The sequence below is a fragment of the Lissotriton helveticus genome, chromosome 4_1, assembly GCF_964261635.1.
Source record: "Lissotriton helveticus chromosome 4_1, aLisHel1.1, whole genome shotgun sequence".
NCBI classification, from domain to species: domain Eukaryota; kingdom Metazoa; phylum Chordata; class Amphibia; order Caudata; family Salamandridae; genus Lissotriton; species Lissotriton helveticus.
The window spans coordinates 2,097,211,075-2,097,234,810 of record NC_136063.1 but is presented as its reverse complement, the minus strand read 5'-3'; positions in this window follow the sequence as shown (position 1 = coordinate 2,097,234,810).

Here is a 23,736-nt window from a genome sequence, read left to right as displayed (position 1 = left end):
CCCTTAAAATACCCCTGTACCCCAAAACCCAAACTTACCCCTGAACCCTAAAAATACCCCTGTACCCCAAAACCCATACCTATCCCTAAACCCTAAAACTCGCCCTGTACCCCATAACCCAAAACTATATCTGAACGCTTAAAATACCCAAACACCCCAAAACATATACTTCAGTACCCCAAAACGTATACCCCTATACCCATACTTACCATATCCAAACATTAAAAAAATACATGCTTTTACCATTCATGCATTTACAACAAATTTCGTTGTAAATGCATGCGTGGTAAAAGCATATAAAATGTAATGCCATGCGTTATAATAGCATTGCGGAGTCATGGTACTTTCGTAATGAAAGTATGCGGAGTGATGGTAAGCGGAAAGAAAGTTGCGGAATAATGGGTGTTTACCCTCCCCCGGTAAGTACATTGGTGGCACGACGGCCCACATCTCCAGCAACATACTCATATTTTTTCACCACCCATTTGAAAAATGCACAGGTCTCTCTCATTGATGGCCAGCACCGACATACACTTTTAGACACACCTCCCGCCACAAGTTCTAGAATTGCGAACTTTAGAGCTGGGGAACTACGTTCGAATCTCGGCATCAGCTCAACATCCTGTGATTCCAGGCAAATCGCTTTGTCTCCCCGTGCCTACCACAAATGAATGTGTTCTTCTGTAATGTGAATTGTGCTCCTGCCATGTTGTCAAGTTCGCTCTATATAATATTGCAAGGAAAAATAAAGTAGGGAAACTCGAGTTCACACAATACTGAACGCGCACTCTTAAGTGCATCAGCAGTGCACTGTGAATCGGAGCGTTTCACAGGCCTGTCACAGATAAGAAATGCTATCAAAACGAAATCCTACAAAACAATATACTACTGGCCGGCAGCAATTCATACCCAGACAACATCGGGACGGGCCGCTAGTTTTCAATATTACTTTTTTTCAATATGTTAGTTTTTTGGAAAGACCTCAAGGGATCTACACATATGACACCTTGCTGTATTTGGAAGTTTGTCTAGTTTTCAGAAATCTAAAGCTTTTCTGGATCACCCATGGGTTTCACACTAGTTTTCACCACACACTGGAGGTAGGTTGAGAGCACAAAAAATAGGAAAACTGGGCTACCTGTTTGAAAAATGCCACAACTGTGGTAAAACAAATGTAGTTGTTCAGCTCTGCATAATCCAGAAAGCTGGGAAGATAGTGACTTTAGCACTGCAAACCATTTGATGATGCAGTTTTTAGGAGTTAAAAATAGACACTTTTAGAGAGGTCTTTTTTGCTATTTTTCCCCAAAACCTCAAAATGTAGCTATCTTTTGCCTATTTTCTTGGTCCTCTCGAAGGGAATCCACAGGACCTGGGTACCTTCAGAATCTCCAGGATGTTGACAAAAAAGGACGCAAATTTGACATGAATAACTTATGTTGAAAAAAGTTATGGAGCACTAAGGGCAAACTACCCCCAATAACTCAGGGCTTAGAACTGGGGGGGAGAGGGTGCAAGAGGGAGGGGGCATGCCCAGCAGATAATGGGTTAAGGGACTGCAGAACTGCAAACCTATATTTTCAATCACGAACACTAAACATATTTTCTTTTAATGCAGCTCCTGTCCATAAAGATACAGTTGATCAATCAATCAATCACTGCATTTGTAAAGCGCGCTACACACCCGAGAGGGTCTCAAGGCGCTGGGGGGGGGGCGCTACTGATCGAAGAGCCTGGTCTTGAGGAGTCTTCTGAAGGCCAGCAGGTCATGGGTATGTCGTAGGATGGTGGGGAGAGTGTTCCAGGTCTTGGCGGCGAGGTAGGAAAAGGATCTGCCGCCGGCGGTGGTTTTCCAGATGCGGGGGACTGTGGCGAGGGTGAGGTTGGCTGAGCGGAGGCTTTGGGTGGGGGTGTGGAAGCTGAGTCAGTTGTTGAGGTACGTGGGTCCGGTGTTGTGTAGTGCTTTGTGTGCGTGGATGAGGAGTTTGAAGGTGATCCTTTTGTTGACTGGGAGCCAGTGCAGGCCTCTCAGGTGGGGTGTGATGTGGCTGCGGCGGGGGACGTCGAGGACGAGTCGGGCCGAGGCATTCTGGATACGTTGGAGTCGTCTCAGAAGCTTGTTTGTTGTTCCAGAGTAGAGGGCGTTCCCGTAGTCGAGTCTGTTGGTGATGAGGGTCTGGGTGACGGTTTTTTTCGTGTCGAGGGGGATCCACTTGAAGATCCTGCGGAGCATACGGAGGGTGTTGAAACAGGACGCGGAGACGGCGTTGACTTGCCTGGTCATGGAGAGAGTGGAGTCGAGGATGACCCCCAGGTTGCGTGCGTGGTCCGTGGGTTCTTGGGCTGTGCCTAGCGATGTGGGCCACCAAGAGTCGTCCCAGGCTGATGGGGTGGGTCCGAGAATGAGGACCTCCGTCTTGTCTGAGTTTAGCTTCAGTCTGCTGTCCTTCATCCAGTCGGCTACGGCCTTCATTCCTCTGTGGAGGTCTGCTTTGGTGGTGTGGGGGTCTTCGGTGAGGGATATGATCAGCTGGGTGTCGTTGGCGTAGGAGATGATGTTGAGGTTATATTGTCGTGCAACGTGGGCGAGAGGTGCCATGTAGATATTGAACAGCGTCGGGCTGAGGGAGGATCCCTGTGGGACGCCGCAGATGATCTCGGTGGTTTTGGAGCGGAAGGGTGGGAGGCGGACGCTCTGGGTTCTGCTGGAGAAGAAGGATGTGGTCCAGGCCAGGGCCTTCTCATGGATACCGGCGTCATGGAGGCGTGCTGATAGGGTGCGGTGGCAGACCGTGTCAAAGGCTGCTGATAGGTCCAGGAGGATGAGGGCGGCTGTTTCTCCTTTGTCCATCAGGGTCCTGATGTCGTCAGTGGCGGCGATGAGGGCTGTCTCGGTGCTGTGGTTGCTGCGAAAACCTGATTGGGAAGGGTCCAGGATGTTGTTGTCTTCAAGGTAGCGGGTCAGCTGCTTGTTGACAATCTTCTCAGTCACTTTAGCCGGGAATGGGAGCAGGGAGATGGGCCGGAAGTTCTTGAGGTCCTTGGGGTCCGCCTTGGGCTTCTTCAGAAGGACGTTGATCTCGGCGTGCTTCCAGCTTTCTGGGAAGGTTGCCGTCTCGAAGGAACAGTTGATTGTTTTCCGGAGGTGGGGCCCGATGGTTGTGCTGGCTTTGTTGAAGATGTGGTGAGGGCAGGGGTCAGATGGGGATCCGGAGTGGATGGAGTTCATGGTTTTGATGGTGTCTTCGTTGCTGACGCTGGACCAGATGGTCAGGTGACTGGTGCGGGTGGTAGTCGCAGGGTTGGTGGACTCGGTGTGGTGTGAGCGGGGGTCGGAGTTGAAGCTGTTGTGGATGTCGGTGATCTTGCGGTGGAAGAAGGTGGCCAGGGAGTCGCACAGGTCTTGAGATGGCGGGATGTCGTTGGTGTTGGAGCTGGGGTTGGAGAGTTCTTTTATGATGCTGAAGAGCTCTTTGGTGTTGTGTGCGTTGTCGTCTAGGCGATCCTTGAAGGCGGTCTCCAGCTTCTGACAGGTGTGCTTGGAGATCCGGAGGTCTTCGCTGAACCAGGCGGCTTTCTTGTTGGTGTGGTTGGTTGTGGAGGTCTTGAGAAGGGCGAGGGTGTTGGCGCAGTCGTTGATCCACTGTGTGAGGTTGGTCGCGGCGGTGTCTGGGTCGGTGGGGTCGGTGGGTGGTCTCAGGGCGAGGGCGGTAGTCAGTTGGTCCTCGGTGACCTTGCCCCAGCAGCGGCGTGGTAGCTGTTGGGTGCGACGGTGTGTGGTGGGTTTCCTGAACGTGAAGTGGACGCATCTGTGGTCGGTTCAGTGGGGAACGGTGGTGTGGTTGAAGGAGACGTGGGGGCTTGCAGAGAAGATGGGGTCGAGAGTGTGTCCAGCAGCGTGAGTAGGTGTCGTTACGAGCTGTTTGAGTCCAAGGTTGGCGAGGTTGTCGATCAGGGCGGTGGAGTTGGCGTCGTTGTTCTCAAGGTGGAAGTTCAGGTCCCCGAGGAGGATGTAGTCCGTGGAAGCGAGGGCGTGTGAGCTGATGAGGTCAGCGATGGTGTCGCAGAACTGTGGGCGGGGCCCGGGGGTCTATAGATGAGTGTTCCTCTGAGGGTGGTGTTGGGGTCGGTGTGGATCTGAAAGTGCATATGCTCGGCGGTGGTGAGGGAGTCTTCGGTGTTCATTGAGATTTTGATGGAGTCTTTGTGGATGATGGCGATTCCTCCTCCCACTCCGTTGCTGCGGTCTCTGTGGGAGATCTTGTAGCCCTGTGGGATGGCTATGGCGATGTCTGGTGCTGAGGTGGTGTTCAGCCAGGTCTCCGTCAGGAAGGCGATGTCGGGGCGGTGGAGTCTAGGAGGTCCCAGAGTTCGATGGCGTGCTTGCGAGCGGAGCGGGTGTTGAGAAGGATGCAGCGGAGGTGGTTGGGTACTCTGGCTGGTGGTGTGGAGGGTTGGGTGCTGGTGAATCTGCAGTTCCGGCAGGTGAAGGGCCCCTGGGTGCGCTTCGGGGTGGCCCGGTAGCAGGGGTGGTCTCGTTCGGTGTTGAGTGCATGGAGGGTGATGGAGTCGTAGTGCAGTCTGGCGTTGCGGGGGGTGTGGGGTCCAGGGGTTCTGGCACAGGGTGCGGTCTAGGCGCGGTCGGGCACAGATGGGCTTGCCTTAGGCGCGCCTTCGGCGCGCCAGCGGAGCGCCCGCTGCGCGCGTCCGCTTCGCAGCCTCCATATGAGGGCAGAGGGAGGGAGGAGCAGCTGGGAGGTGGGAGCAGGGCGGCCAATGGGAGAGAAGTGGGCGGGGCCGCAGAGGCTCAGCGGCAGGGGAAACGGCGGGAAAAGACGGCGGGAGAGGCGGCGAGGGTCCCGGAGGGAGGGGGGGATGACGGAAAAGGGGCACAGGAAGGGAGAGAGCACAGGGGTACAGAAATGAAAAGCACAGGGGTACAGAAATGAAAGGCACAGGGGTACAGCAGTGACAGGGAGAAAATGCAGTCAAGTGGCAAAGCGGCAAAACGGAGGTCCAGTCACACAGGGGGCTGCGTGGCGGTTGGGGGTGCGACCTGCCTAGTGATAAAATTGGAGAGCACTCATGGCTGCCATTTAAAGTACTAACAAAGAATGTTATTGGAATTTGCTTTGACCCTGGAAGAAGGGGGCTCACTAGCACATTCTGCAATTTCTGGTCAATTGCAGCCATTTATGCACTGTCTATAGGAAGAAGCTGTAGCGCAGATCAAGTGTCCTCAGGTTTGCACCTTTGGGGCTGTATATATCTCGATCTGTCATTTCTCTGAATGGCAACGTGTCTTCATAGGTGTTATTGAAATTAACAAGAGTACCAGGAGAAATATTTTCCAAAATATATACATATTGTTGCAAACAAGGAAGCTTGATGACGATGAGTAAGAAATGCAGTAATGATTTAGCTTACGTTCTCTTAAACCTTGCTGAATTGTGTTAATTTCAACAAAAAGATACAAAAGTGCAGCAATGATCAGAAATTTACCCATTACCTTAAATTAATTTGTCTGGGCTTCCAAAGAAAGGGCGCTTTTTGTTTCACTAATAACTTTGGCACCGTTTGATGAATCTTCATGAAACGTAAACAAAAACACATCAGCCACCTCAGTTGCTCCCTGGAAAGTTTTGGGGTGGTCAGCCAAGCGGGGGTCCCATAATGTTGTTTACCCAACATAATTCCGATAGGATAATTGTGTTGCAGCTACAGAAAAAAGTGGCTGGTTTGAAATGCCCAAAATTTGGCCCCAAAAAAGTTAGACCTTTAAAGTGTCAACTGAATAATTTTCCAGAAATTTGCTTTGAAATGTCATCAGTGATGTCACCAATTATTTAATTTAACATGTCATGAGTAATGCAATATGTGAGGTCATAAGCAGTGCATGGCGGGGTGCAAGTCATGATTAGCTCAGTTTTATTTATGATTCTTTGTGCGCCCTCCCCCACTCCCAGCAATCATTTATAGAGACTCCACTGCACTGACAAGAAATGTAGGAAGCAAATAAATAAATAATAAATGTGGTTCCACATAGGAATGTTGTGCCTGGGGCTAGAAGGAGTGAACTGGTTAAACACAGAGGCTTAGACTAACAAATATTTTGTGCTGTTTGTGTCACGAAAAGGATGTAAATCTGCAATAGATTTTCTTTTTTTAGATTTACTTTCCAGCTACAAACTTGTTTGGCACTGGAAAGTTACCCGAAAGTAAGCAGGGCAAAGTGCTGCTTTGTGTTACTCTGCATGAAGGTGGTGTTCTAGGGTTGGTACATGGGTGTTGGATGCAAAACCCTATTGACTAACAGTAGTAGGCAGGGCTTGCACCAATAACTAACGACACTTGAAAGCAGGTGTTGAAAAGAAATGGTTTTAATTTTTTTTAACTTTTCCAACTTTCCATGTGAGCTGGACTGTACCGCAGACATCACAAGAGGGAATAGTTAGCCTAAGCATAATATTTTGTACTGGAAGGGTACGCTTCCAGTACAAAACCTATTTAGGTGTATCTGAAGTTCTGGTCTATCAATTGAAAAGAATGCAAAACTTCGCAGTGAGAGTTCAGTGTGAAAGAGTAAAGACATTATCATTTTATCTTGGGTCAGCTTACACTGGCTTCCCATGAAACTCAGAATTATATTAAGACCTTTCAATAAAGTGTATACATTTAAACTCAGGAAATGCTTTGTTATTCTCTGTTCCAGCAGTGAGAAATGCTCGAATTGGTGGAAGATCATTAAGGATAAAGGATCTTGATTTATGGACTGAACACTCCTTTGAATTAAAATCCATTCCCCCTTGCCAATTTTTTTAAAGCTCTAAAAACGTTTCTATTTAATTAATTGTTGGCTTTTCATTCACCCTTTACTGCTTGTCTACTTCAAGTAGCGCCAAAATGGCCTTTTAGGTAAACGTTTGAGCTTTTAATATAATCATTCATTCAGATGTGGGATGTCAAAAAAGCGCAGTTTCGACCTTTGGTAATATCTGTCTCGATTTCTGATCTCCAATATCCGTAATTTATTATAGTTGCATGTTTATTGGGAACAGATTACCTTTGTTCTTTTTTATCTATTGAGTGCACACTATAAATCCAGTATGGGTGCAGTTGAACCAGTGACTAACAAACTAAAATAGCTATAGGGAAAGCTGTCAGTCATATCAGTGAGGAGCACGATGGGAAAAATAGAAAATAAGGTGTCATGAAAAAAAAGACTAACAAATTAACACATTTTAATGCACTGGGTGACACAAACCTGTGCAAAATATTTTTTTTAAATTTACTTTCCAGCGCAAAACTTACTTTGCACTGGAATGTTGCCTAAAAGTAACGGAAACAATACAGAGTGCTGCTTTGCATTACTCTGCGTCATGAAGGCATTCCATGGGCGTTCCCATGCAACCACCTATTATTTTGACGCGAAACTGTATCTACTAACAATAGTAGACAGAGTTTTATGCCAAAGACTAACACCACTTGAAAGCAGGTGTCAAAAATGAAAAAAACGTTATTTCAACTAACGTTTCCTATTTTGCATGTGTGCTGCATTGTACAGCACACATCAGAAGAGGGAAAAGTTTTAAAGTTTGTCTAGGCACAGTGTTTTGTTCTGGAAGCCTACCCTTCCAGTATAAAACCTATTCTAGACTCACACAGCCACCTTTGCACTATGGTGTAAAAGTTTGTATGTGATTCTCGGAAGCCTAGCTGTGCATGCAACTTGGGTCCTGCATTGAACGACAATTTTGTTAATCTGGGCCATGGTGTGCTTTTTAAAAAAGAAGGGGGCATAGTACCAAGAGTCTTATCGCCGCTGTAGCGGGAATTTTCCCCGCTAAAGCGGCGATATTTTTATCGCCCTATTACCTAGCTGTCGCTAACACCAGTTAGCGACAGCTAGTAGGAGATAGCGTTCATCTTGGGGCCCAATTTGCATGTCAGCGATAATTATCGCTAATGACATGCAAAGTGGGCGTGCCAAGATGTTAGCGACTGGAAACAGTCACTAACATCGCTATCTCCTATTACGCCTGCCCAGAGCAGTTCTTAGCCATATTATCCAATAGTAGGTGGATAACATGGCTAAGAGCATTTGCTCGGTAATGCATGAATATCGCTGAATTTTCAGCGATATTCATGCATTTCGGCCGATATTTATCGCTTAGGAGATAAACCTTGATAACAGCAAGGCTCCTAAGCGATTAAAATAGGCGAAGCACGGCGATATTATTATAGCCGCTAACCAAGCTTAGCGATATTTTTCGCTAAATCTTGGTAATATGCCCCAAGATTTGGGATCACTCGGATGTCCATTGTAAGCTAATTAAAGGGTCTGGCACCCACACAGAAATTCTCTGCTCAGACCTCGAGCTAAAGTTGGAGAGTAGAGCTAAGAGAAGCCCAATGCTGCTACATCTCAGTGAGTACATTGGTACATATTTGAGAAGTGTTTCCCTATTGTCCCTATAAGATGTGGGAGTTTGGCCGTATATGATTGTGCAGGTGAAATATATCATCATAACATACCATGTTTGGAAATGGCTGCCAGTGCATTTGGCAAATCCAGTGGGCGATGCTGCCATATTTTTTTCCTTAAGAATCTCATGTTCAGCAGTGTTTTTCACATCTTGTAGCCTGAAGGCCTGGCATTCTAGCCATTGGCATGCTCCTGCTTGTTGTTAACCAAGGAATTCATTACTCTCTGACAGAGGTGAGCATTGATGTTGGGGAGAGATGTAAAAAAAAAAAAAAAATCTGGGCCACGGCTCCAATATGTCCATCATGTTTGATTTGTATGTCCTGGTAATTCCCAGATATGTCTTTTTGGAAAGGGGCACAAGGAGCCCAGAGAAAACATGTAAACGGAGCCAAAGTTCCTCTGAGTGACAGTGGCGGTCGTAACAGGTAAGAGTGTAGGGGCGCCATAGAAGAGTGGTTGATTAGAGTTGGGGGATATAGCGAGGCACTATACACCAACCCAAGAAAGCAGAAGCTCACGGGGCCGACGGCCCAGATGGTCACCATCTGGCACAAAGTCACGGAACATTTGGGTTGGGGAGCAAAATGACGCTCGCCACACCCCGCTGGTGGTCGAACGCCTTGGAAAGCTGGGTCGCTACCAAGGTTTCAACAACTGGCACACCATTGGCATCTCTAGAGTGAATGATCTGTGGGCAAGGGGGAAATGATCTCATTCATGGAACTGCAGAAAGCATACAAGCTATCCGAGAAGGAACTCTTTAGATATATCCAAATACAGCACGCCCTCAAGGACGCGGTCTCCGGGGGGTGGGGGGTAGATATACCTGAGGCATCACCTTTGGAGGATAGGCTCCTGACCGAATGTATGCAGGGTAAAGCCATTTCCCTGTCCTACAAAAAAATCATCAACAATCTACGCAATGTGCTCCTTAAACTCGGAGAACGTTGGAAGGAAGTTATTGGGAACCTAGAGGAGGAGGATTGGAGGGAGGCACTTGCATCGCCCCAGGAGGTGGCAATATCCTCAACATTGCATCCCGTTCAATTAAAAATACTCCATAGGTCATATCACATGCACTACACTGGTCAAAATGGGCAAGATTGAGGAAGCGGCCTCTGGGAGTGCCCATCCAGTAAATCGTTTTGGGAAGCTATAGTAACATGTATGCCGGATGCGGGAGGTGGAGCCATTCAATTGTCCCCTCGGCTGTGTCTGCTGAATTTATGGGAGGCAACAGATATGAATCTGGCCGAACAGCTCTGGACTACTATGGGCCTAATGATTGCAAAATGTAACATTGCTCGAAGGTGGGGAGCGGTGGAAGCTCCAACCAAAGATGAAGGGGAGAGGGGCATGGACTGGGTCTGATTGCAGAAGTGGAAGTCTATAAGAATAGCAGATGCCCTAAGAAATGGGACCGGGTCTAGAGAAAGTGGAAGAAATACAGAGGTAATATATGCAATCCCCCTCATTGCCGGGGAATTACCACCGTTGGCGCGAGAAGTGGGGTGAAGGTCTCAGATGAAGATATAGGAGGTGATCCTATTGTTTGATCTCATAAAATGTTTTAAAAGATGTATTCGAATGCTGTATTTGTGCGGACTGGTCAAGGTGATGTTGCTGTATTGTTATCTCTATATAATTAATAAAAAGATTTTTTTTTTAAAGAGTGTTGGGGCGGGGCAGATGCAGGCCGGCTGGGTGGGTGGCGGAAAGTCAACAGATGACGGGAGAGATAAAATAAAATAAATGAATAAAACCACTTACCTTGCGCTGGCTGCGTTGCTGATTCTTACAAAGTAAGTGGTTTAATTTAATGTTTTATTTTATTTTACCTATCCCATTATCTGTTGACTTACCCCACCCTGCTGCCACTGCTGAGTGAACAATTTTCAGTGCCTAGAAAGCGTCACCTCAAGTTTTAAACCCTTCAGTTAAAGGCCTTTGTGGCGCTTTCAGGTTACCAGCTCTTACAGCCTCTCAGCTACCGAAGAAGATCTATCTTCTGTGCCACAAACACGCGCATGAATCTGCGTGTGAACAGTGTAAGCGTAGAGCTGCCAACTCCAGCCCCCTATTCAAGTAGATAAATCGCATAGAAAAATATGAAAAAGAAAGGACTACTTATGGGAGCCTAGTTTACCCCTGCATTTTACTAGGCACTGGATAAAAAGGAAATATGTGTTATGTAAGTTGCTAAGTAACTGCATTCTGATGCTCGTGCTCGAGTATTGGAATGCAGAAAGTTGAAAGATAACAGTTGGTGGAGGTCATTGTCAGACATGTATAAGTTGTGCTTAAGAAAATAAATGGTGTACTTAATTCGAGTCCAGTGCATTTGTACACTAGAAACTGTCAGTTTGAGACATTGATATTACCCGAATAAAAATTAGTATACCCCCGTGAAGGTTTTTTTTAACCCCTATGGCCAACATCTTATGGTGCTGGAACTAAGAATCTTCTACATCAAAAGTTGGTGGCAGGTCTCAAAATACGGAAGGAGAACTTTTCCTTGTCTGAAGTGAGAAGCCCATTATTCATCATGCGTACCAGAACTGCCTGCTTCCCATGCAGGGAATGTAAGCCATCTAAGAAGTCATCAGGAAGTGATGGAGACCAACTCAACGCTGTGACTGTTGTGCTACGACTCCCTATGTGGGAGAATATCGCAACCATAATGTTGTTTGACAGATATACACCCCAGTTGAAGTTAATAATAGAATATCTACATCTAATAAAACCATGTTTTTGTAAATAATCTTTAGGACACAATGTTTCTATTAGATGATGTTTTTGCTAGCTATATTCTGGTAGGTGTATGATGTAAATAAATGAAGAGGGATCACAGGATACTTCTGGTTAAGTTACAGGATAGGTTTATTAAGACACAGCAGAGCAGTACACCTCGCCAGCTGACCAGACCATCAACTGACAAGTCTGGAACCTTCAAGTACAAAGTAGAGTGCACATAGGTGTACTGGGAGCATTAAGAGGTGTGAACATAAAGAAAGACCTACTGACCAAAGACGGCCATAAGTTTACTACACATCTTCCTCCTTTACATGGAAAAGCAAATAAACACACGAAACATAAAAAGAAAATTTAAAGCATGGAAGACAGTGACAATTAACATCAAGACAAATAGCAGGTCAGCGACCTCATGGACTTCCAGATGATGAAGGCGAAGAAGCATTTCGTTTCGGGTCAAGGGTGAAGAAAGAAACAGGATTATCATGACCACCTCCCTTTCGATAGACAAAACAGGAAGAGACAGTCTACTCTCTGCAATACGTCGTTGACCATCAAAAACAGTAAGAGAGATAGAGTATTTTCTCCAAACAATCCTTGTCCGACGTGGCTTCCCGCTCATAGTTGAAGATTGAACAGTTCAACAAGTGCCTCCAATGCTCAAAAAGTTCTGGAAGGATGTTCCCAAAGAAAAAGATATGTTAATTTGGATTTGTTGAGCGCTTAATACCGAAAGGTCTCTAAGCGCTATAAGAAGAGCAGCGATGGAACCAGGCAATTTAGGGGGGTGTTATGTCCAAGCTTCTGTGAAAAGAATAGTTTTTGGTCGTTTTCTGAAAGGAAGAAGGCGGCTTTCCGAGCGGAGTTGGCTCAGCAGCCTGTTCCAGAGAGTGGGTAGGAGGCTAGAGAAGGCTCGTTCTCCTTTGGTGACGTAGTTGAAGAATGGGCATTTTAAAAGGCTCTCTGTGGAGGACCTTAGCAAGCGGCCTGGTACATATTTCTCAAGTCGTTGTTTGATATACATGGGTGTTTGAAGATGAGACTTGCTGCATCATTCATAACTATCTGGAGTTTGCCCACTAGGGAGTCTGGCAGTACAATGTAGAGCGAATTGGCATAGTCAAGGCGGCCCAGGATCATGGGGGATACAACTGTTCTCATGGTGGAAAATGAGAGGATAGGAGAGAGTCTCCTTAGTAGCCTGAGTAGACCCACGAAGGTACCAACAACTGTGGAATCTTGATTGGCCATTGTAAGTTTTGCGTCTACTTCGATTCCCAGACTTTTTAACCAGTGGGACCAGGGCTGGAGTGTCGCCCAGCTTCTGGGGCCAGAAAAGGGAGTTCCAGGCATTATGAGCATCCGTCATGGCTAGGACCTCGGTTTCGTCTGGGTTAATCTTCAGTGAGTTGGCGGTCATCCAGTTGACCGTGAAACGTAGAACCTCTTTAGCCCGTGAGTGTGCTTGAGGGGTGTTTTCAATTTGCAGGATGATCTGTGTGTCGTCTGCGTAGTTGAAAACTTGGCACTCCATAGCCACAAGGGCATTAGTTAGAGGTCTGAGTTATATGTTAAAAAGGAGGGGTGATAAAGCTGACCCCTGTGGTACTCCACAGGGAATAGGCCCCCTCTCTGAGATCCAGTCATCCATCTCAATTCTTTGGGTGCGGTCTGTCAGGAATGAGGTGATCCATTGTAAGACGGAACCCCCAATTCCAATAGTCATAATCTTTCCAGGAGTATGGCGTGGTTGACCGTGTCGAACGCTGCTGACAGGTCAAGGAGGACCAGCACGCAAGGTTTTTTGTTATCAGCAGTTAGCCTGATATCATCAAGCACCGATAGCATCACCAATTCTGGTTGAAACCAGTTCTCTTACAGTCCAAGTTGAAGTTCTGGACCAGGTGTCTCGGTTCTCGTTCTCTTTCTCGGGTTATGGGCCTTTTGCTGTGGTTCGGCCCTCTAAGTTTCTTTTATTTTTCCTTCTTTTGCTTTTCTGTGAACTATTTGTCTCAGTACTGTGGGCTATAAGGCCCGGTTCTAGTTACGGAACATTCGTCCCGGTTCAGGGAACCACCTTGTCACGATTTTCTATAGTGGTACTGAAACTTTTGTCCTGGTTCTGGGAACCAGTCTTTCACAGGAACTCGGTTGTGTCCCCTACCGGTCCTGGGATCTCCTATGTCCACTGCCGGTACTGATTCTGGGGTCTTTGTCTCCTTCCTGTCCTGGGACGTCATTTGTCATCTCCGGGTTCTGATTCTGGGTCCTTTGTCCCCTTCCGGTCCTGGGACGTCCTTTGTCCTCTCCTGGTTCTGATTCTGGGGCCTTTGTCCTTTTCCGGTCCTGTGACGTTCTTTGTCCTCTCCCGGAACTGATTCTGGGGCCTCTGTCCCCTTCCGGTCCTGGGACGTTCTTTGTCCTCTCCCAGTACTGATTCTGGGGCCTTTGTCCCCCTCTGATCTTGGGACCTTCTTTGTCCACTCCCGGTACTGATTCTGGGACACTTCTGGTTAAGTTACAGGATAGGTTTATTAAGACACAGCAGAGCAGTACACCTTGCCAGCTGACCAGACCATCAACTGACAAGTCTGGAACCTTCAAGTGCAAAGTAGAATGCGCATAGGTATACTGGGAGACTTAAGTGGTACGAACATAGAGACAGGTCTAATGACCAAAGGCGGCCATATTGCGAGAAGTATAGGTTTATTACAGTGTACATCTTGAATGTCGGCTACAGAATATTGTGGGACACTAATATTGAGGAATCGAAAAGTAAGTTTGTATAGATTTTCTATATCTACCTCCAAATATATGTAGCTTAAAAATCTGTATATCTTCAAAACAAATTAATATTCTCTGGTGCCGGAGCACTCCGAAGTATGTTAATTGTTGATGTTGTTCCAGTGAACCAGTCGTTTCATTTCTCCTTTTCCTGTGTTTTCATCAATTCAAATATTGAGGATTATTTTGAAAGTCATGTTCTGGGACAGAAGTAAACATTTCAGTCTCTCGTAATAACCAGCTATAATGAACACCTAATTACTTTCCGGATGGCTCACCGTTTCAAGCTCATCATGGCTTAATAATTTTGTGTCGATACTGAGGGCTTGTTTCACCTGGTTATTATGAGAGACTGAACGTTATATTTCTTTCCCAGCACACAACTTTTATATGGTCGATAGATGTCAAGACGGTTTGACATTGTGTGCTTGGACTTATCTACAACCAGAACTACTTGAGCCTTGAATTAGGCAAGAAAGGTGTCGGATGCCTGATGTTTTTTTATCAACATTATCCACAACACTTGAAGGGGTGGCACTCTTTTTGGGTGCGGCAGAGGTGAACATGTCATGTCTGTCGACTACCACCATCCCCTTGCCCCCGAGAACAATTCTTCCGTCAGCCACCACCCCACATTCTTATCTGCACAGGGCAGAAAACTAAGGGGCATCCCGGGTCGCAGTAGGTCTAGCTACGTCACTGGGCTGGCTTATTAAACTTTGCATAGTAATATACATAGCCCTTATTACATTCACCTCAGTAGATGTGTGATTGTCCTATACCACACCTTCCCCAAAAAACGTGTGCAATATTTATTTTGTATATCTTCAAGATATGTAGATGTGGAGCTAAGAATAGGAAATCTATGCTTACCCAGGCTCTTAACTTTCGATATTTTGACCCTTGATATTTTGTCTACAATATTAGTGTACCACAATATTCTCGTACTCAATATTCTACAGTAACAATCATTCTGGCAGACAACTGGTTTTAATGAAGAGCATTACTACAGAGCATTTTGACCACTGGGGCATTAACCTGATTTCCAGGGAAATGTTGACTAATCTAATGGTAATGTGGGCCACTGTGTCTGCCTGCCTAGTTTTGCAGTAGCTAGAGCAGGAAGCACTACAAAGTTAAAACAGGTGGACATTTGAGTTTTCCTTTGCCCTTCTATCCGAATTATACCAATAATAAATTAATAATGAGGAGAACCTGATTGCTGTTGCAGAAATGTTGTGAGGTTTAAAACCAATAAAAAAACATTATAAGTTGATAAAAACTACTATGCCCCAAAAGTCCCACAAAACCCTTAAGGACTAGAGAACAAGACAAACGATATAGAACAGGACATGAGACACCGAAAAAGCAAAAGCATGAATAAACATTTACGTGCACTATGTAAGTAGCAGAGCTACACGCATCCAGTATGAAGAAACATCATAAATATAAAATACCATCATATTAAAAACACATTTCCAAGAAGGTTGGCAAAATGTGTTAAAATAATCCTTGCCATAGCTACTTGCTTTCCCATGTCCACTACAATGTCACGTTCAAAATTAAATTCATATTTTACAGTAGTCGATAAAAAACCATTAGATATAAAAATGGACAAAACCATAGCCAAATTATACAAGATGGTCACAATCAAAGAAAATAAAACCTTGGTTAGTCTCTGGTTTAAAACCAATAAACAAGCAACTCATCTCAGTCGTAAATTCACTTATTATGGTGCTAAACAATGTCCGAAGATTTCACAAACCTCGAAAAAAATGCTAATATCAAGAATATATCGGGCACAGTCTTATTTTAAGGAGGCCTTGACAAGTGTATAAACCATTCATTGGATATTCTCACTTAGGATTACATACCCTGCAGTTAGTGTCTAAAAATGATTTCCAGCTAGGAGCAAAGTCTAAAGCCAGAGTAAAACTGAGCAGTAACTTTATTAATCTGCATTGCACTGTGGCTAGAAAAATCAGGATTTACTAACAGCTGAAAAACGTTATTGCTGGACTCAATGTTTCAGATTTAAATCAGTATCAGTTTTTTGTTAACAATTCATGTAAAAGAATGGTCTACCTAGTTGTTGGGATAGGGGTGTAGGAAGGTGGATATCTGACTATGGTTACCCCCAAACTTTTTGCCTAGTGTTTAGCTGGTTTTTTACTTAGTTGGCCTGGGATCCTGCTATTCAGGGCCCAAGGCTAATTGCTCTCTCCTTAAAATGGACTCCATGTACCTTAGGTACATACACAATTGGAACTGGTTCACCTTATTGGCCCCTGTAACAGTGTACCCTAGGTACCCAGGGCATAGGTGTTTCCAAGGCCTAGCAGGGGCTGCAGCATGTATTATGCCACCCCTGGCCTGGCCTCCATATTTGATCATTCAGCTGGGGTAAGTCGGTGTAATCACCCCTTACTTAGGTGTAGTATGTCTATATCTAACCTAAAATGGACACATATGTTCCTATCAGCCACTCCTATGGAAGGCCTCATCAATCCTGGAGGCAGAGTGCTTGGAAATATGTGAGATGGTGCTCTAGCATGAGTTGAGCCTGTCTGCAGCTTTCGGAACCACGTCCTTTAGCTGATTCCATGATACTGCCATACCATATACTCTTAAGTGCATTATGAACCTCGCGGTTAAATGCTATCTTTGGTTTGGCTTTATCAAAACATTATGAGTAAGGTGTCATACGAATTGGAATACTACCCCCTCGCCAGTTCTGGCGACGGGGGTAGCATTCCACCCTTCTAGAGGGACACGACATGTACATAACCTGAAACCCGGGTAAAGTTAAACATGAGCCTCAGCATCACAAAATGGATGCTGCCACCACAGACACAAGTCTGACCTCCTGCTGCTGGGAGTCCTTCCAGCGAGGGAGGCTTAGACAAAGGGTTTCCTGCCATGGGAGGTGCTAGCACCACCCCAGACAGGGTTTTGTGTATTGGGTAGGACAGGGCTGAATAGATTGAGACATGCCTGGGGCACACAAGGTGTCCCTGTGCATAGGCCAGTTCAAACCGGTGCTGGGGCTCTCCAGCCCCAGTATTGGCGCGAAGCTGGACAAAGGAAAGGGGGTGTAACCACCTCCCTTCCTGGTCCCACCTAGAGGAGGGACCTAGCAGGTAATCCGGCCCCTAGATTTAGAATAAGAGTAGGAGCTGTATCCCAAGACTTCAGATGATCCTGAACTCGACTTGAAACTAAGAAGAAAACTGGACTTCGACATTCTGCTGCACAGAAGACGGAAGAGAATCTCCCTTGTGGCCAAGGAGTGACCACCCTGTGAATACAGGCACCAAACAGCAACTCGACGTCTGCTTTGCCGCCGCCTCCTGCCAGAGCCCGAGCCCAGAGCCCAACGAGACCCAAACTCCCAGACATCTCCGAGCCCGATCCACAGTCCCTGCAAAGAAGAAACCCGTGGAGGCACCGTGAGACGTGGGACCGGCCATCTCGAAAGACCCCCGAGAAGCTGACTGCGCAGCACCCGAGACACCCTCGATGCTGTGCTTTGGGGTTTGAGAAGCCCCACCACGGAGCAGCATCTGCACCAAATATCAGCCCCCCAGCATCTCCACGATCTGCGTGGGGCCCTTTTGCACTTTGCCACTTGCCGCGCCATCCAGGCCACTTGCCACATGGCTAGCGGCCATCTTGGCAACAAAATCTACAATCTACACTGCTGGTCTGGTTGCTCCAGACTGGCCCTTGCTCCCCTGAGAAGGAGCACCCGCTCTGACCTTGCTGGTCCAAGTAACACGCTTTTTCAAATTCCTGCGTGGCTTGCATTAGCCAAGGCCTGTTTGCTCCAATCAAGTTGCCGACACCGCCATCAGCTAGAGCCTTTGTGGGACAGCTCGTGATCGACTCCTGGATGTCCTTGACCTCTTCGTGTCCACGTGGCGGCGGAGACAAGCTGCACCTCTTCACCTGCTTGCACCCGACATCGCCTGGTTCCATCCTGGTTCCACGGTAGTCACTGGCTAGTGACTTTGAACATTGTCCCCTCTGCTTTCAGGTCTTCACATCTTCAGATCCATCCTTGGATCCACCGGAACTCTCCTCGACGACCCGCCTGCAGCATCTTCATCTCCAGGCACCATTGACCTGCGTGACGAAACCCGACTCGACTTGGCACCTTTGCACCCGCTTCCTGTGGGTGAGGTAACTCAGCAAAGCCGTGTTCCTACACTGGTACACACCTCTAGTGCCTAGTTCTAAAGTTTTGTCCTTCTAGGTCAGTCGGAAGGTTCCTAAAACACTAACTTTGTAACTTTTACGCACCATTGACATTGCATTGGTGCATGCGTGTGCTTTAAGCGCTGCACCCGAGTCCCGCGGGCCTTTCCCGACTTCTTCACTGTTAGTCCCGAACAGCTCCAGCGATTCCCCAGGCCCTAGGCCTATTTCCTTTCAGATTAGTGGTTCTTATACCACTATTTTAATATATGGTTTAGGTGGCCCCTAGGGCTCATCCATATTGTGCAACGTTTGTGTATTTAAACTGTGTTTTGTTTTAACACATTTGCTTCTGTGCTCATAAAGAGTATAGGGGATATTGTAGTAAATAAGTATATATATATTTTCAATATATATCTGTGTGGTGTCCTTTTATTTGGTATTCTAGGGGATTGTGTAGGGTAAAACAGCTTGCTTCACATGCCTTTACAGAGGTTAGCCTAAGACTGCTTTGTCCATGCTATCACTAGGATAGCTGGTCTATAAGGTTGACTTACAACCAATCATCATAAGGGTTGCTTGGCATGGTACAAGGTGATCACTAGAACTAGTGAGCATCATATACCAGGCCAACTTCTCACATTGGTGAGCAGCGGTTGGGATTTGAGCTTGCTGTTGTTTTGCCATTACAATCTTTGAGAGTATCATTTGAAAGATCATACAGGTACCTGTTAGGTACATATAAAACAAGACTAGTATACTTAAGTTCTACTGAACTTAGTTGTTGTAGAGGATAGGGAGTAGCACACCCTGACTACAACTACTAGATAGGTTTAGCAGGTAAACACCAGTGTAGGTAGATTGCAACATATCCACCCACACTAGAGCAATGTCTGGAGCAGAGGGGTCCACTGGACCTGTCCCTGTTGAGAGTGACCCTCCAAAGGCACCATCCAAATTTGCTATGTTAAACTTTAAAGAAATGAGGCAACTGTGTACCTTAAGAGGTCTCAAGACGGGTCCAACCCCAACCACAGTACACCGCAGAGAGCTTTTAGACCAGTCTGAAGCTCTAAAGACCTCCCATCCTAACCCCAAAGGGTCTGGAGAAGGCGGCTCTCCCTCGGAAGATGATAACAGTGATGCCCCTGTCATCCAGATAGATGAGAAAACCAGACCACTGGAGATACTCAGCCTGAGGATGAGGAGGAGGAAGAGGAGGAAGAAGAAAGTGATTCTGACGGAGAGACTTAGTCAGGTGCCAGTCAGGAGACTTAGCCAGGCTAACTTAAGCCAATTTGGGACTGAGTCAGGGACCAACCCACTCAGACCCCCAGGTGGACTTAACCAGGAGTCTAGGGGGAGAAGGAATCACTCAGGTGAATCTAACACTTCCCATGCTTCTAGAGGTTCTCATGGTCACTCCAGAAGGGGGATGACTAGCCCTCAGAGAAGGGAGCATGAGGCTAAAATGAGAGAGGCTGAGCTTAGGATCCAGAAGCAAGAATTAGAAGTTGCCCTGGCCCAAGAGAAACTTGCTAGAGCAAGACAGCCTAGAGAGAGTGGATTAGGGTCCACTGGTGGCAGCACTATCCCTAAGGATAAAGACAGGTCCTATGACAATAGAAACCTGAGTAAGATTGTGCCCCCCTACAAGACTGGGGATGACATCCACAAATGGATGACTGCACTTGAGAGTGCCTGCAGAGTACAGCAGATCCCTCAGGAGCAGTGGGCAGCAATCTTGTAGCTCTCCTTTGAAGGTAGAGGCCGAGACAGACTCCTCACAGTTAGTGATGGGGATTCTAGAAACTACCTGGTCCTGAAGAGTGCTCTGATAGATGGGTTAGGCTTAACCACTGAACAGTACAGGTTAATGTTCAGAGAAACCCAGAAGACACAGACTCAGGACTAGTCTGAATTTGTTGAATGTGCCACTAAGGCTCTGGAGGGCTGGTTGCTGGGAAGTAAGGTTACAGACTATACAGGATTGTATAATTTGATGATGAGAGCAAATCTTAAATAATTGTCAAAACCAGCTTCTACATCAGCACCTGGTGGACTCTGATCTGACCTCTTCACAAGAATTGGGTAAGAGGGCAGACAAATGGGTCAGAACCAGGATCAGGCCTAAGAACCAGGGTGGTGACCAAAAGAAAGAGACTACCAAGCCTCAAGAGAAAGGTGGGGATAAAACCAAAGAGAATACTTCCCCAGGGCCCCAAAACTCCAAGGACGGGGGTGGGTCCCAAGACACTTCCTCTACACAGAAAAAAGCCTTACTGCCATGCCTGTAAACAGGTTGGCCATTGGAAAACAGACAGCTGTTGGCCGAAGAATAGTAATAAGGAAAACATACCTCCAGGTAAAGCTCCAACACCTCCTGTCACTGTTAGCAGTGGTCCCCCAGGTGGTGGGAGCACCCCCAAGAATTTGGGTGGGTTTACTTTTGGAACACAGGTGGACTCTGGCCTAACCAGGTCCCCAACTGATCTTGTCTATGAAACTGGCATGGGGTGTGCCAATTTCTCTGATTGCCCAAACACTTTGAGCAAATATAGACAGGAACGCCTCATCAATGGTTTGAAAGTTGAGGCCTACAGAGACACAGGGGCTAGTATCACCATGGTGACTGAGAATCTAGTCTCCTCTAGGCAACTTTTACCTGGTGCCACATACCAGGTGACAAACATTGATGGAGTTCAGAAAAATCATCCCATGGCAGTGGTAAATCTCAGCTGGGGAGGAGTCACTGGCCCAAAGAGAGTGGCAGTGTCCCCAAACTTGCCTGTAGATTGTCTACTGGGGAATGATTTGGAAATCTCAGCCTGGGCTGAGGTTGAACAACAAACACATTCTAAGATGGTAAATCTCCATGGAAAGGTTAGTGGGACTGTGCTGGCCACAGCCTCAATACAAGATGTCCTTCCTGAAAAGGTTGGTAGGGCTGAGCAAATCTCATCCCCATCTTCAGTAGAAATTCTTCCTGAGAAAGTTAGCAGAGCTGTTATGGTAACAGCCCATACCCAAACTGAGTCCCTTCCTGAAAAGGTTGGTGGGGCTGTGATGGCCAAAGCCCAAACTCAAACTGATTCATGTGTTGTGAAGCCTGAAACTATGGATCACTCCACACAAACAGAGAGCATTGAGGAGGAAGAGAAATCTCCCTCCCACCAGACATTAGGAAAAGATCAACCTCCTGAGGGAACTGATCTTACCCCTTGTGAAGAAACCGCCCCAGAGGTAGTCAGGCCTAGCCTGGTAGAGCCCCTGATGTCAGTGGACCCTTCCAAGGTGGGACCCAGTCTGGAGCAGGTAACCTCCCCCTCTCTACCTTGCCTCAGCCAGCCCAGGGCTGCAGAGGACAAGAAGGTCAGTGAGCCCCAAAGGGCCCCCTGTCAAATAAAGCACCCCCATCAGCAGATTAGGGGCACCAAAGCTAGCAGCCCTAGCAAGGGGAAAACTTTAAAAACTTCTGAGGGATCCCCCTTACAACTAGTTAGGGACCTCCCCCAAATGGACACTGTTGGGCACAGCCAAACCTGGGACCCCAAGGTCCCAAACTTGACCTGTCCCTCCAGTAAGCCAACAGAAGGGACCCAGCCTCCAGCTTTAGGTAGCTAGAGGTTGACCCTGAGAGCACAGTGCAACTCAGTCAAGGAAAGAAAGGCCTACATGGTGGAGAGTGATTGGAGGAAGCTGAGTCCTACAGAGGAATCTCACTTCAGTACTCCATCTCAACACCAGCCTTTAACTTTGCCAAAACACACCACGGATAGAGATTCCCTATGGTGGGGACCCTCAGATACCCTTAGGGTGAGGGATTGCTTAGTGGACCATGAGACAGGGGGTAACCAAGCCAGAGCTGGTACTTCCTTATATGGCAACTTAGGCAATATAGGCTTACCTGGTCAAGGATAGCCTTATCTCCTTTCGTTGGGGGGGGGGGGGGTTGTGTAGGAAGGTGGATATCTGACTATGGTTACCCCCAAACTTTTTGCCTAGTGTTTAGCTGGTTTTGACTTAGTTGGCCTGGGATCCTGCTATTCAGGGCCCAAGGCTAATTGCTCTCTCCTTAAAATGGACTCCATGTACCTTAGGTACATACACAATTGGAACTGGTTCACCTTATTGGCCCCTGTAACAGTGTACCCTAGGTACGCAGGGCATAGGTGTTTCCAAGGCCTAGCAGGGGCTGCAGCATGTATTATGCCACCCCTGGCCTGGCCTCCATATTTGACACAACTGGCTGATCATTCAGCTGGGGTAAGTCGGTGTAATCACCCCTTACTTAGGTGTAGTATGTCTATATCTAACCTAAAATGGACACATATGTTCCTATCAGCCACTCCTATGGAAGGCCTCATCAATCCTGGAGGCAGAGTGCTTGGAAATATGTGAGTTGGTGCTCTAGCATGAGCTGAGCCTGTCTGCAGCTTTCGGAACCACGTCCTTTAGCTGATTCCATGATACTGCCATACCATATACTCTTAAGTGCATTATGAACCTTGCGGTTAAATGCTATCTTTGGTTTGGCTTTATCAAAACATGTCGAGTAAGGTGTCATACGAATTGGAATACTACCCCCTCGCCAGTTCTGGCGGCGGGCGTAGCATTCCACCCTTCTAGAGGGACACGACATGTACATAACCTGAAACCCGGGTAACGTTAAACATGAGCCTCAGCATCACAAAATGGATGCTGCCACCACAGACACAAGTCTGACCTCCGGCTGCTGGGAGTCCTTCCAGCGAGGGAGGCTTAGACAAAGGGTTTCCTGCCTTGGGAGGTGCTAGCACCACCCCAGACAGGGTTTTGTGTATAGGGTAGGACAGGGCTGAATAGATTGAGACATGCCTGGGGCACACAAGGTGTCCCTGTGCATAGGCCAGTTCAAACCGGTGCTGGGGCTCTCCAGCCCCAGTCTTGGCTCGAAGCTGGACTAAGGAAAGGGGCTGTAACCACCCCCCTTCCTGGTCCCACCTAGAGGAGGGACCTAGCAGGTAATCCGGCCCCTAGATTTAGAATAGGAGTAGGAGCTGTGTCCCAAGACTTCAGATCATCCTGAACTCGACTTGAAACTAAGAAGAAAACTGGACTTCAACATTCTGCTGCACAGAAGACGGAAGAGAATCTCCCTTGTGGCCAAGGAGTGACCACCCTGTGAATACAGGCACCAACCTTTTTTATGGAAACAACAGTGGTCCCATGCATATGTGATAAAACACAACCAATAAATATAGACAAAATCGCTTCTATATTTTCAGAAGGACATGTCCAGCCGGACAGAGGTCTTTCAGGTTTACTTAATAAACAAGATTAGTCAGAAAATAGAAATTAGGAATACCTTCCACAGTGCCCCTATGTGGTACACAAGCCTGTGCCCAACACTCACGGGGTGATTACAGTTGGAGAAAACAGGAAAGGTTCAAGGCAAAACAAACGTTTTTCTGTTTACATACAAATTACACAGAAAATATCAAGCTGCACCATTACATAAAATCAATCAATCAGAT